The sequence below is a fragment of the Triticum aestivum genome, chromosome 3A (assembly GCF_018294505.1).
Source record: "Triticum aestivum cultivar Chinese Spring chromosome 3A, IWGSC CS RefSeq v2.1, whole genome shotgun sequence".
Lineage (NCBI taxonomy): Eukaryota > Viridiplantae > Streptophyta > Magnoliopsida > Poales > Poaceae > Triticum > Triticum aestivum.
In genome coordinates, this window is record NC_057800.1 from 220,097,751 (window position 1) to 220,104,917 (window position 7,167).

A 7,167-nucleotide genomic window follows, 5' to 3' on the forward strand; every position below is an offset into this window, starting at 1 on the left:
ACAACTACTTCCCCTTCGACATGTGTACCCCTATCACCGAATGAGAACCGTCCCCTTTGCACGCTCCGAAGGTATAACCCCGAGACGACGCCCGTGGACCGAATGCATGTGTTGTATGACATGCATGGTTGGTTGTTGTATTCGCTCGTGAACCGTAGTTGTTCCTCCTCGTTTGCCATGCCGTCAACACGTGGGAACCTGGTAACCGGGAGCACCCCACCGTTCTTCGCATGACACGCTCCCGTCACACTTGTTCTTTTCCACCGGCTTCTCAATCGAGTTTCCGGAACCGGAACGTTGTCGTGCCACCGTTTCCGTTAACGTCGTCGTGGCACCCCTTTCTTTCCGCCACGGTGACAAATGCTTCATAATGCTCTTATCAATATTTTCATAAAACTTGCATAAAACTTGCACATGTCATTTGCATCATGATAATAAGATTTAAATGTTTAAAATTGTTGTTGCATCAAATTGATAAATGCATATGGGGATTTACCAGATTCACTATTTGTTATACTCGGCCCCATTTAAATTGTTTAGATGGTATAGTTTTGTTATGTTTCACCTCTTGACATGCTTAACAACATTTAATATGGTTGAGTACCTAAACGAGGGAGAACTAAATAAGTCATGTGGTGTTTTCTTCAATATGCAACTCTGTGGCATATTGAGCTCCACTTAATTTGTAGGATTGCTTGTGCACTTTGCCATGTCATGCATATTTAAACCGGACATGCATCATACTTGGTTGTGCATCATGCCATGTTTATGTGGTGGTTGTTTACTTTGTTGTTTGCTTCTTCCGATGTTGCTTCTTCGGGTTAGTTCCGATAAGGCCGCGTTTGTGAGGATTCGTTCGACTACGTCCGTTTATCTTCTTCATGAAATCGTTCTTCTTCCTTACGGGATTTCAGGCAAGATGACCATACCCTCGAAATCACTTCTATCTTTGCTTGCTAGTTGCTCGCTCTTTTGCTATGCCTATGCTGCAATACCTACCACTTGCTTATCATGCGTCCCATATTGCTAAGCCAAGCCTCTAACCCACCTTGTCCTAGCAAGCTGTTGTTTGGCTATGTTACCGCTTTGCTCAACCCCTCTTATTGCGTTGTTAGTTGCAGGTGAAGATTGGAGTTTGTTCCATGTTGGAACATGGATATGTTGGGATATCACAATATCTCTTATTTAATTAATGCATCTATATACTTGGTAAAGGGTGGAAGGCTCGGCCATATGCCTGGTGTTTTGTTCCATTCTTGCCGCCCTAGTTTCTGTCATACCGGTGTTATGTTCCTTGATTTTGCATTCCTTACATGGTTGGGTTATAATGGGAACCCCTTGACAATTCGCCTTGAATAAAACTCCTCCAGCAAGGCCCGACATTGGTTTTACCATTTGCCACCTAGCCTCTTTTTCCCTTGGGTTCTGCAGACTCAAGGGTCATCTTTATTTAAACCCCCGGGCCAGTGCTCCTCTGAGTGTTGGTCCAACCTCTCAGCTGCCGGTGGCCACCAGGGGCAACTCTGGGCTGGCCTACCGGAACCTTGGACAATCCGGTGTGCCCTGAGAACGAGATATGTGCAGCTCCTATCGGGATTTGTCGGCACATTCGGGTGGCTTTGCTGGTCTTGTTTTACCATTGTCGAGATGTCTTGTAACCGGGATTCCGAGTCTGACCGGGTCTTCCTGGGAGAAGGAATATCCTTCATTGACTGTGAGAGCTTGTGATGGGCTAAGTTGGGACACCCATGCAGGGTTTTGAACTTTGAAAAGCCGTGCTCGCGGTTATGGGCAGATGGGAATTTGTTAATGTCCGGTTGTAGAAAACTTGACACTTAACTTAATTAAAATGCATCAACCGTGTGTGTAGCCGTGATGGTCTCTTTCCGGCGGTGTCTGGGAAGTGAACACGGTGTTGGAGTTATGCTTGAACGTAAGTAGCTTCAGGATCACTTCTTGATCACTTCTAGTTCACGACCGTGCTTTGCCTTCTCTTCTCGCGCTCATTTGCGTAAGTTATCCACCATATATGCTAGTGCTTGCTGCAGGTCCACCTCATACCTTTTACCTACCCATAAGATTAAATAGTCTTGATCTCGCGGGTGTGAGATTGCTGAGTCCCCGTGACTCACAGATACTTCCAAAACTAGTTTGCAGGTGCCGATGAAACCGTGCAGGTGACGCTACCGAGCTCAAGGAGGAGCTCGATGAAGACCGTGTTTGTTATGTTGTTCCGTTTTTCAGTTGATCAGTAGTGGAGCCCAGTTGGGACGATCGTGGATCTGTGTAGCATTTGGGGTAGTCTTCTTTTATTTTGGTTCCGTAGTCGGACCTTGATTGTATCTGGATGATGTAATGCTTTGTTCATGTATTGTGTGTAGTGGCGATTGTAAGCCAACTATGTATCTCTTTCCCTTATGTATTACATGGGTTGTGTGAAGATTACCTCACTTGTGACATTGCTTACAATGCGGTTATGCCTCTAAGTCGCGCTTCGACATGTGGGAGATATAGCCGCATCGTGGGCGTTACATCTATGCAAACTTTTAATCTACTAGTTTTAGGGCTGAGGAGCTTAAGTAGTATATGCAACAGGAAAGTTATTCCTACATTTAGCATGGATTTGATGTTGCAATGGCCAAACTAAAAGATAAATGTGAAGATTCATGAATATTTTTAGCTAGAATCCCAAAAGAAACTTAGGCTTGGCATGTAATGGACTTTAATTGCAAGACTGGTTTAGTTGGTAACAACATTAGTGAAGTCCTCAATAGATGCATACTAGAGTGTAGATCAAAGCCATTTAAAACCATGACTGATGGAATAAGATCAAAGTTGACGGTGAAATCTAAAGATACAAGGAACAAGATAGAGGAGGCTATGTGGAAGATTACCTCTACCTCTGCAAAGAGACTAGAGGAGTCCAAAGTATGTCAGATTTTGCAAAGTAGCACAATCAAGGCCAATTTTGTGGAAAGTGAGTAGTGGGGAAAATATATATGCAATAAACCTTGAATCATGTACTTGTGGCTGCCGGTGGTGGGATATGAATGGTGTACCTTGCACCCACGTTGTGGCAGCCATCAATAAATCTAAGATGTACCCCGAGGATTTTGTCATGGACTATTTCAATAACCTCTGTATAGAGAAGCCTATAAGCACATCATCTGTCATGCCCCTGGTCCTGACCTATGGCCCAAAACTGCCACACAATACATTGATCCACCTCTTTCCAAAGACAAGAAAGGACTCCAACAAATTGTCATGAGGAAAGGCAAGAATGAGGTTGTAGTACCCGGGGTTAACTCAAGGATGGCAACCATTACATGTACTAATTGCAAAGAGCAAGGCCATAAATACTCAAATGTGGTGTGCCTCTTAAACCATCTCTCAGAGGAGTAAAAACAAACACAAGGTAATTTAAATTTTAATTTATTGTTCCAATGCAGTTATCATGTTCATTTTATTGCTTACCAACATCACCGAAGTGGGCCTCGAGCATGCCCTTCCTGTCAGGGAAGACGTGGGCCTTCTCCTTTGGTGTGAACACCTTCAAGAGATCCCTGGCATGGTTGACCGGCATGGGACACTCATGAACCTTATGCTGGTCTCGTGGGGGATAGCGAGCTTCGCTATATCGGCGTGCCACAGTCGAAGACGAGCCTCTCCCATCCGAGATTCTTCTTCTCCGTCGCTGATGAGCGGCACAATCAGGGGTTGTTGGTTTTTTTGTGCGACGTCAATGACAGCGAATGCAAGTGGACTATGTGATTGACAATATGCGGCGGGGTTTGATTTTATGATCATGGGAATTTGAAAAGTCGACATCGCTATGAGGCGAATGGTCGTCGCCGGCGCTAGAAGGAACGACCCCAACAAGTGAACACACCAGTGCGACTGGGTTCGTCTGATCGAGCCGGTCCTGATCGGCCGTCAACGGCCATGCACTCTGTCAGCACACAAGGGATTTGCCATGTCAAATTGTTTTCAAATATTTTTCCAGTGTTTTCTGCCACTGTAATTTTTTGACACGATGAAATTGCCATATTTTGTATAGTGATGGTCTTTTGTTAATGACGCCGCTATTGTGGTGGTTCTCACAAGTGTCCTTCTTAGCTCGTGCTAAATCCAAAAAACTAATTAAAATAATAATAATAAATCTGAAATTTGTTGTTGCCAAAGTTGGCAAATGTTTCCAATGCTTGCAAAGTTTCACCCTGAAATGAAACTCGTGAAGCCGTGAAAAAAAACGATGCTCCAAAATATTTATTTTTGGATCGTTGATTTTTTTGCCACGACTTCCACAAATGTCATTTTGTGATGAAATTTTGCAATCATTTGAAACATTTGTCGAATTTTGCTAAAATAGTCAGAATTTTTTGATATATTTTTACAATATTTTCAATTTTTACTGTTCACTCGCTCGAGCTCAGGTAATCCGCATCGGGAGCGTTTGGTTGCCTTGAGTGAATAGTGTCTGCATTTTAGCCACATATCAACCCAGCCTGGTTTAGCAAAAATAGGCTACTTTAGGGAAGGTTGTTTAATTGTCTGCATTTGTGCTTAAGGGTGAGCAGATGCAAACCACAACCGTTTGGCTGTATGCATGTTTGTGTATCGCTCATCCCATTCAAATGTGGTGGCCTTACCACCATATTAGGCAAAACAGCAGGCAGAGCACTAACAACACATAAACTAGCAGCTAAACAAGCTAACAACAGATAAACAAGCAACTAAACAACAGATAAACAGTAGATAAACGACAGATAACAGCAAATAAATAGCACTAAACTAGCACACGTTCATCTCGGTGACGTCCCACGAACTCTAGATCCAGCTGAGGTCGAGGGAGAGTTTCGTCAGCACGACGGCGTGATGACGGTGATGATGAAGTTACCGACGTAGGGCTTCGCCTAAGCACTACAACTATATGACCGAGGTGGAAATCTGTGGAGGGGGCACCGCACATGGCTAAACAATCAACTTGTGTGTCTATGGGGTGCCCCCTCCCCCGTATATAAAGGAGGGGAGGAGGGGGCCGGCCGGCCCTTCATGGTGCGCCCCAAAGGGGGATACCTACTCCTACTAGGAGTAGGTTTTTCCCCCTTTCCTAGTCCTAATAGGAGGGGGAGGAAGGGGAAGAGCAGAGGAAGGAAAGGGGGGCCGGCCCACTTCCCAATTCGGATTGGGATTGGGCGGGCGCACCCCCACCTCTTGGCCGCCTCCTCTCTCTCTCCCACTAAAGCCCATGTAGGCCCATATAGCCCCCGGGGGATTCCGGTAACCCCCCGGTACTCCGGTATATGCCCGAACTCATCCGAAACCTTTCCGATGTCCAAACATAACCTTCTGATATAATAATCTTCATGCCTCGACCATTTCAAGACACCTCGTCATGTCCGTGATCATATCCGAGACTCTGAACTACCTTCGGTTCATCAAAAACCATAAACTCATAATATCGATCGTCATCGAATGTTAAGCGTGCGGACCCTACGGGTTCGAGAACTATGTAGACATGACCGAGACTCACTTCCAGTCAATAACCAATAGCGAAACCTGGATGCTCATATTCGGTCCTACGTATTCTACGAAGATCTTTATCGGTCAAACCGCATAACAACATACGTTGTTCCTTTTGTCATCGGTATGTTACTTGCCCGAGATTCGATCATCGGTATCTCAATACCTAGTTCAATCTCGTTACCGGTAAGTCGCTTTACTCATTCCGTAATGCAACATCCTGCAAGTAACTCATTAGTCACATTGCTTGCAAGGCTTATAGTGATGTGTATTACCGAGAGGGCCCAGTGATACCTCTCCGATACATGGAGTGACAAATCCTAATCTCGATCTATGCCAACCCAACAAACACCATCAGAGCCACATGTAGAGCATCTTTATAGTCACCCAGTTACGTTGTGACATTTGATAGCACACTAAGTGTTCCTCCGGTGTTCGGGAGTTGCATAATCTCATAGTCATAGGAACATGTATAAGTTATGAACAAAGCAATAGCAACAAACTAAACGATCATCGTTCTAAGATAACAGATGGGTCAAGTCAATCACATCATTCTCTAATGATGTGATCCCGTTAATGAAATGACAGCTCATGTCTATGGCTTAGGAAACTTAACCATCTTTGATTAACGAGCTAGTCAAGTAGAGGCATACTAGTGACACTCAGTTTGTCTATGTATTCACACATGTACTAAGTTTCCGGTTAATATAATTCTAGCATGAATAATAAACATTTGTCATGATATAAGGAAATATAAATAACAACTTTATTATTACCTCTAGTGCATATTTTCTTCAGTCTCCCACTTGCACTAGAGTCAATAATCTAGATTACACAGCAATGATTCTAACACCCATGGAGTCTTGGTGCTGATCATGTTTTGCTTGTGAGAGAGGCTTAGTCAACGGGTCTGTGATACGTCCATTTTGCATCATGCTTTTATATCGATATTTATCGCATTATGGACTGTTATTTCATTTTATGTCACAATACTTATGGCTATTCTCTCTTATTTTACAAGGTTTACATAAGGAGGGAGAATGCCGGCAGCTGGAATTCTAGTCTGGAAAAGGAGCAAATATTAGATACCTATTCTGCGCAACTCCAAAAGTCCTGAAACTCCATGGAACGTCTTAAAAGAAATAAAGAAAAATCCACGCCAAAGATGAAGGCCAGGGGGCCCACACCCTGCTCACAATGGTGGGGCCCCCCTAGGGCGTGCCCCCTACCTCATGGGCCCCTGGTGGCTCTCCGACGCCCATCTTCTCCTATATGAGGTCTTTCGATGAGAAAAAAAATAGAGAGGAACTTTTCGGGACGAGACTCCGCCGCCACGAGGCGGAACCTTGGCGGATCCAATCTAGAGCTCCCGCAGAGCTGTTCTGTCGGGGAAACTTCTCTCCGGGAGGGGGAAATCATCACCATCGTCATCACCAACGCTCCTCTCATCAGGAGAGGGCAATCTCCATCAACATCTTCACCAGCACCATCTCATCTCCAAACCCTAGTTCATCTCTTGTATCCAATTATTGTCTCAAAGTCCAGGATTGGTGCTAGTAGGTTGCTAGTAGTGTTGATTACTCCTTGTAGTTGATGCTAGTTGGTTTAATTGGTGGAAGATCATATGTTCAGATCCTATATGCA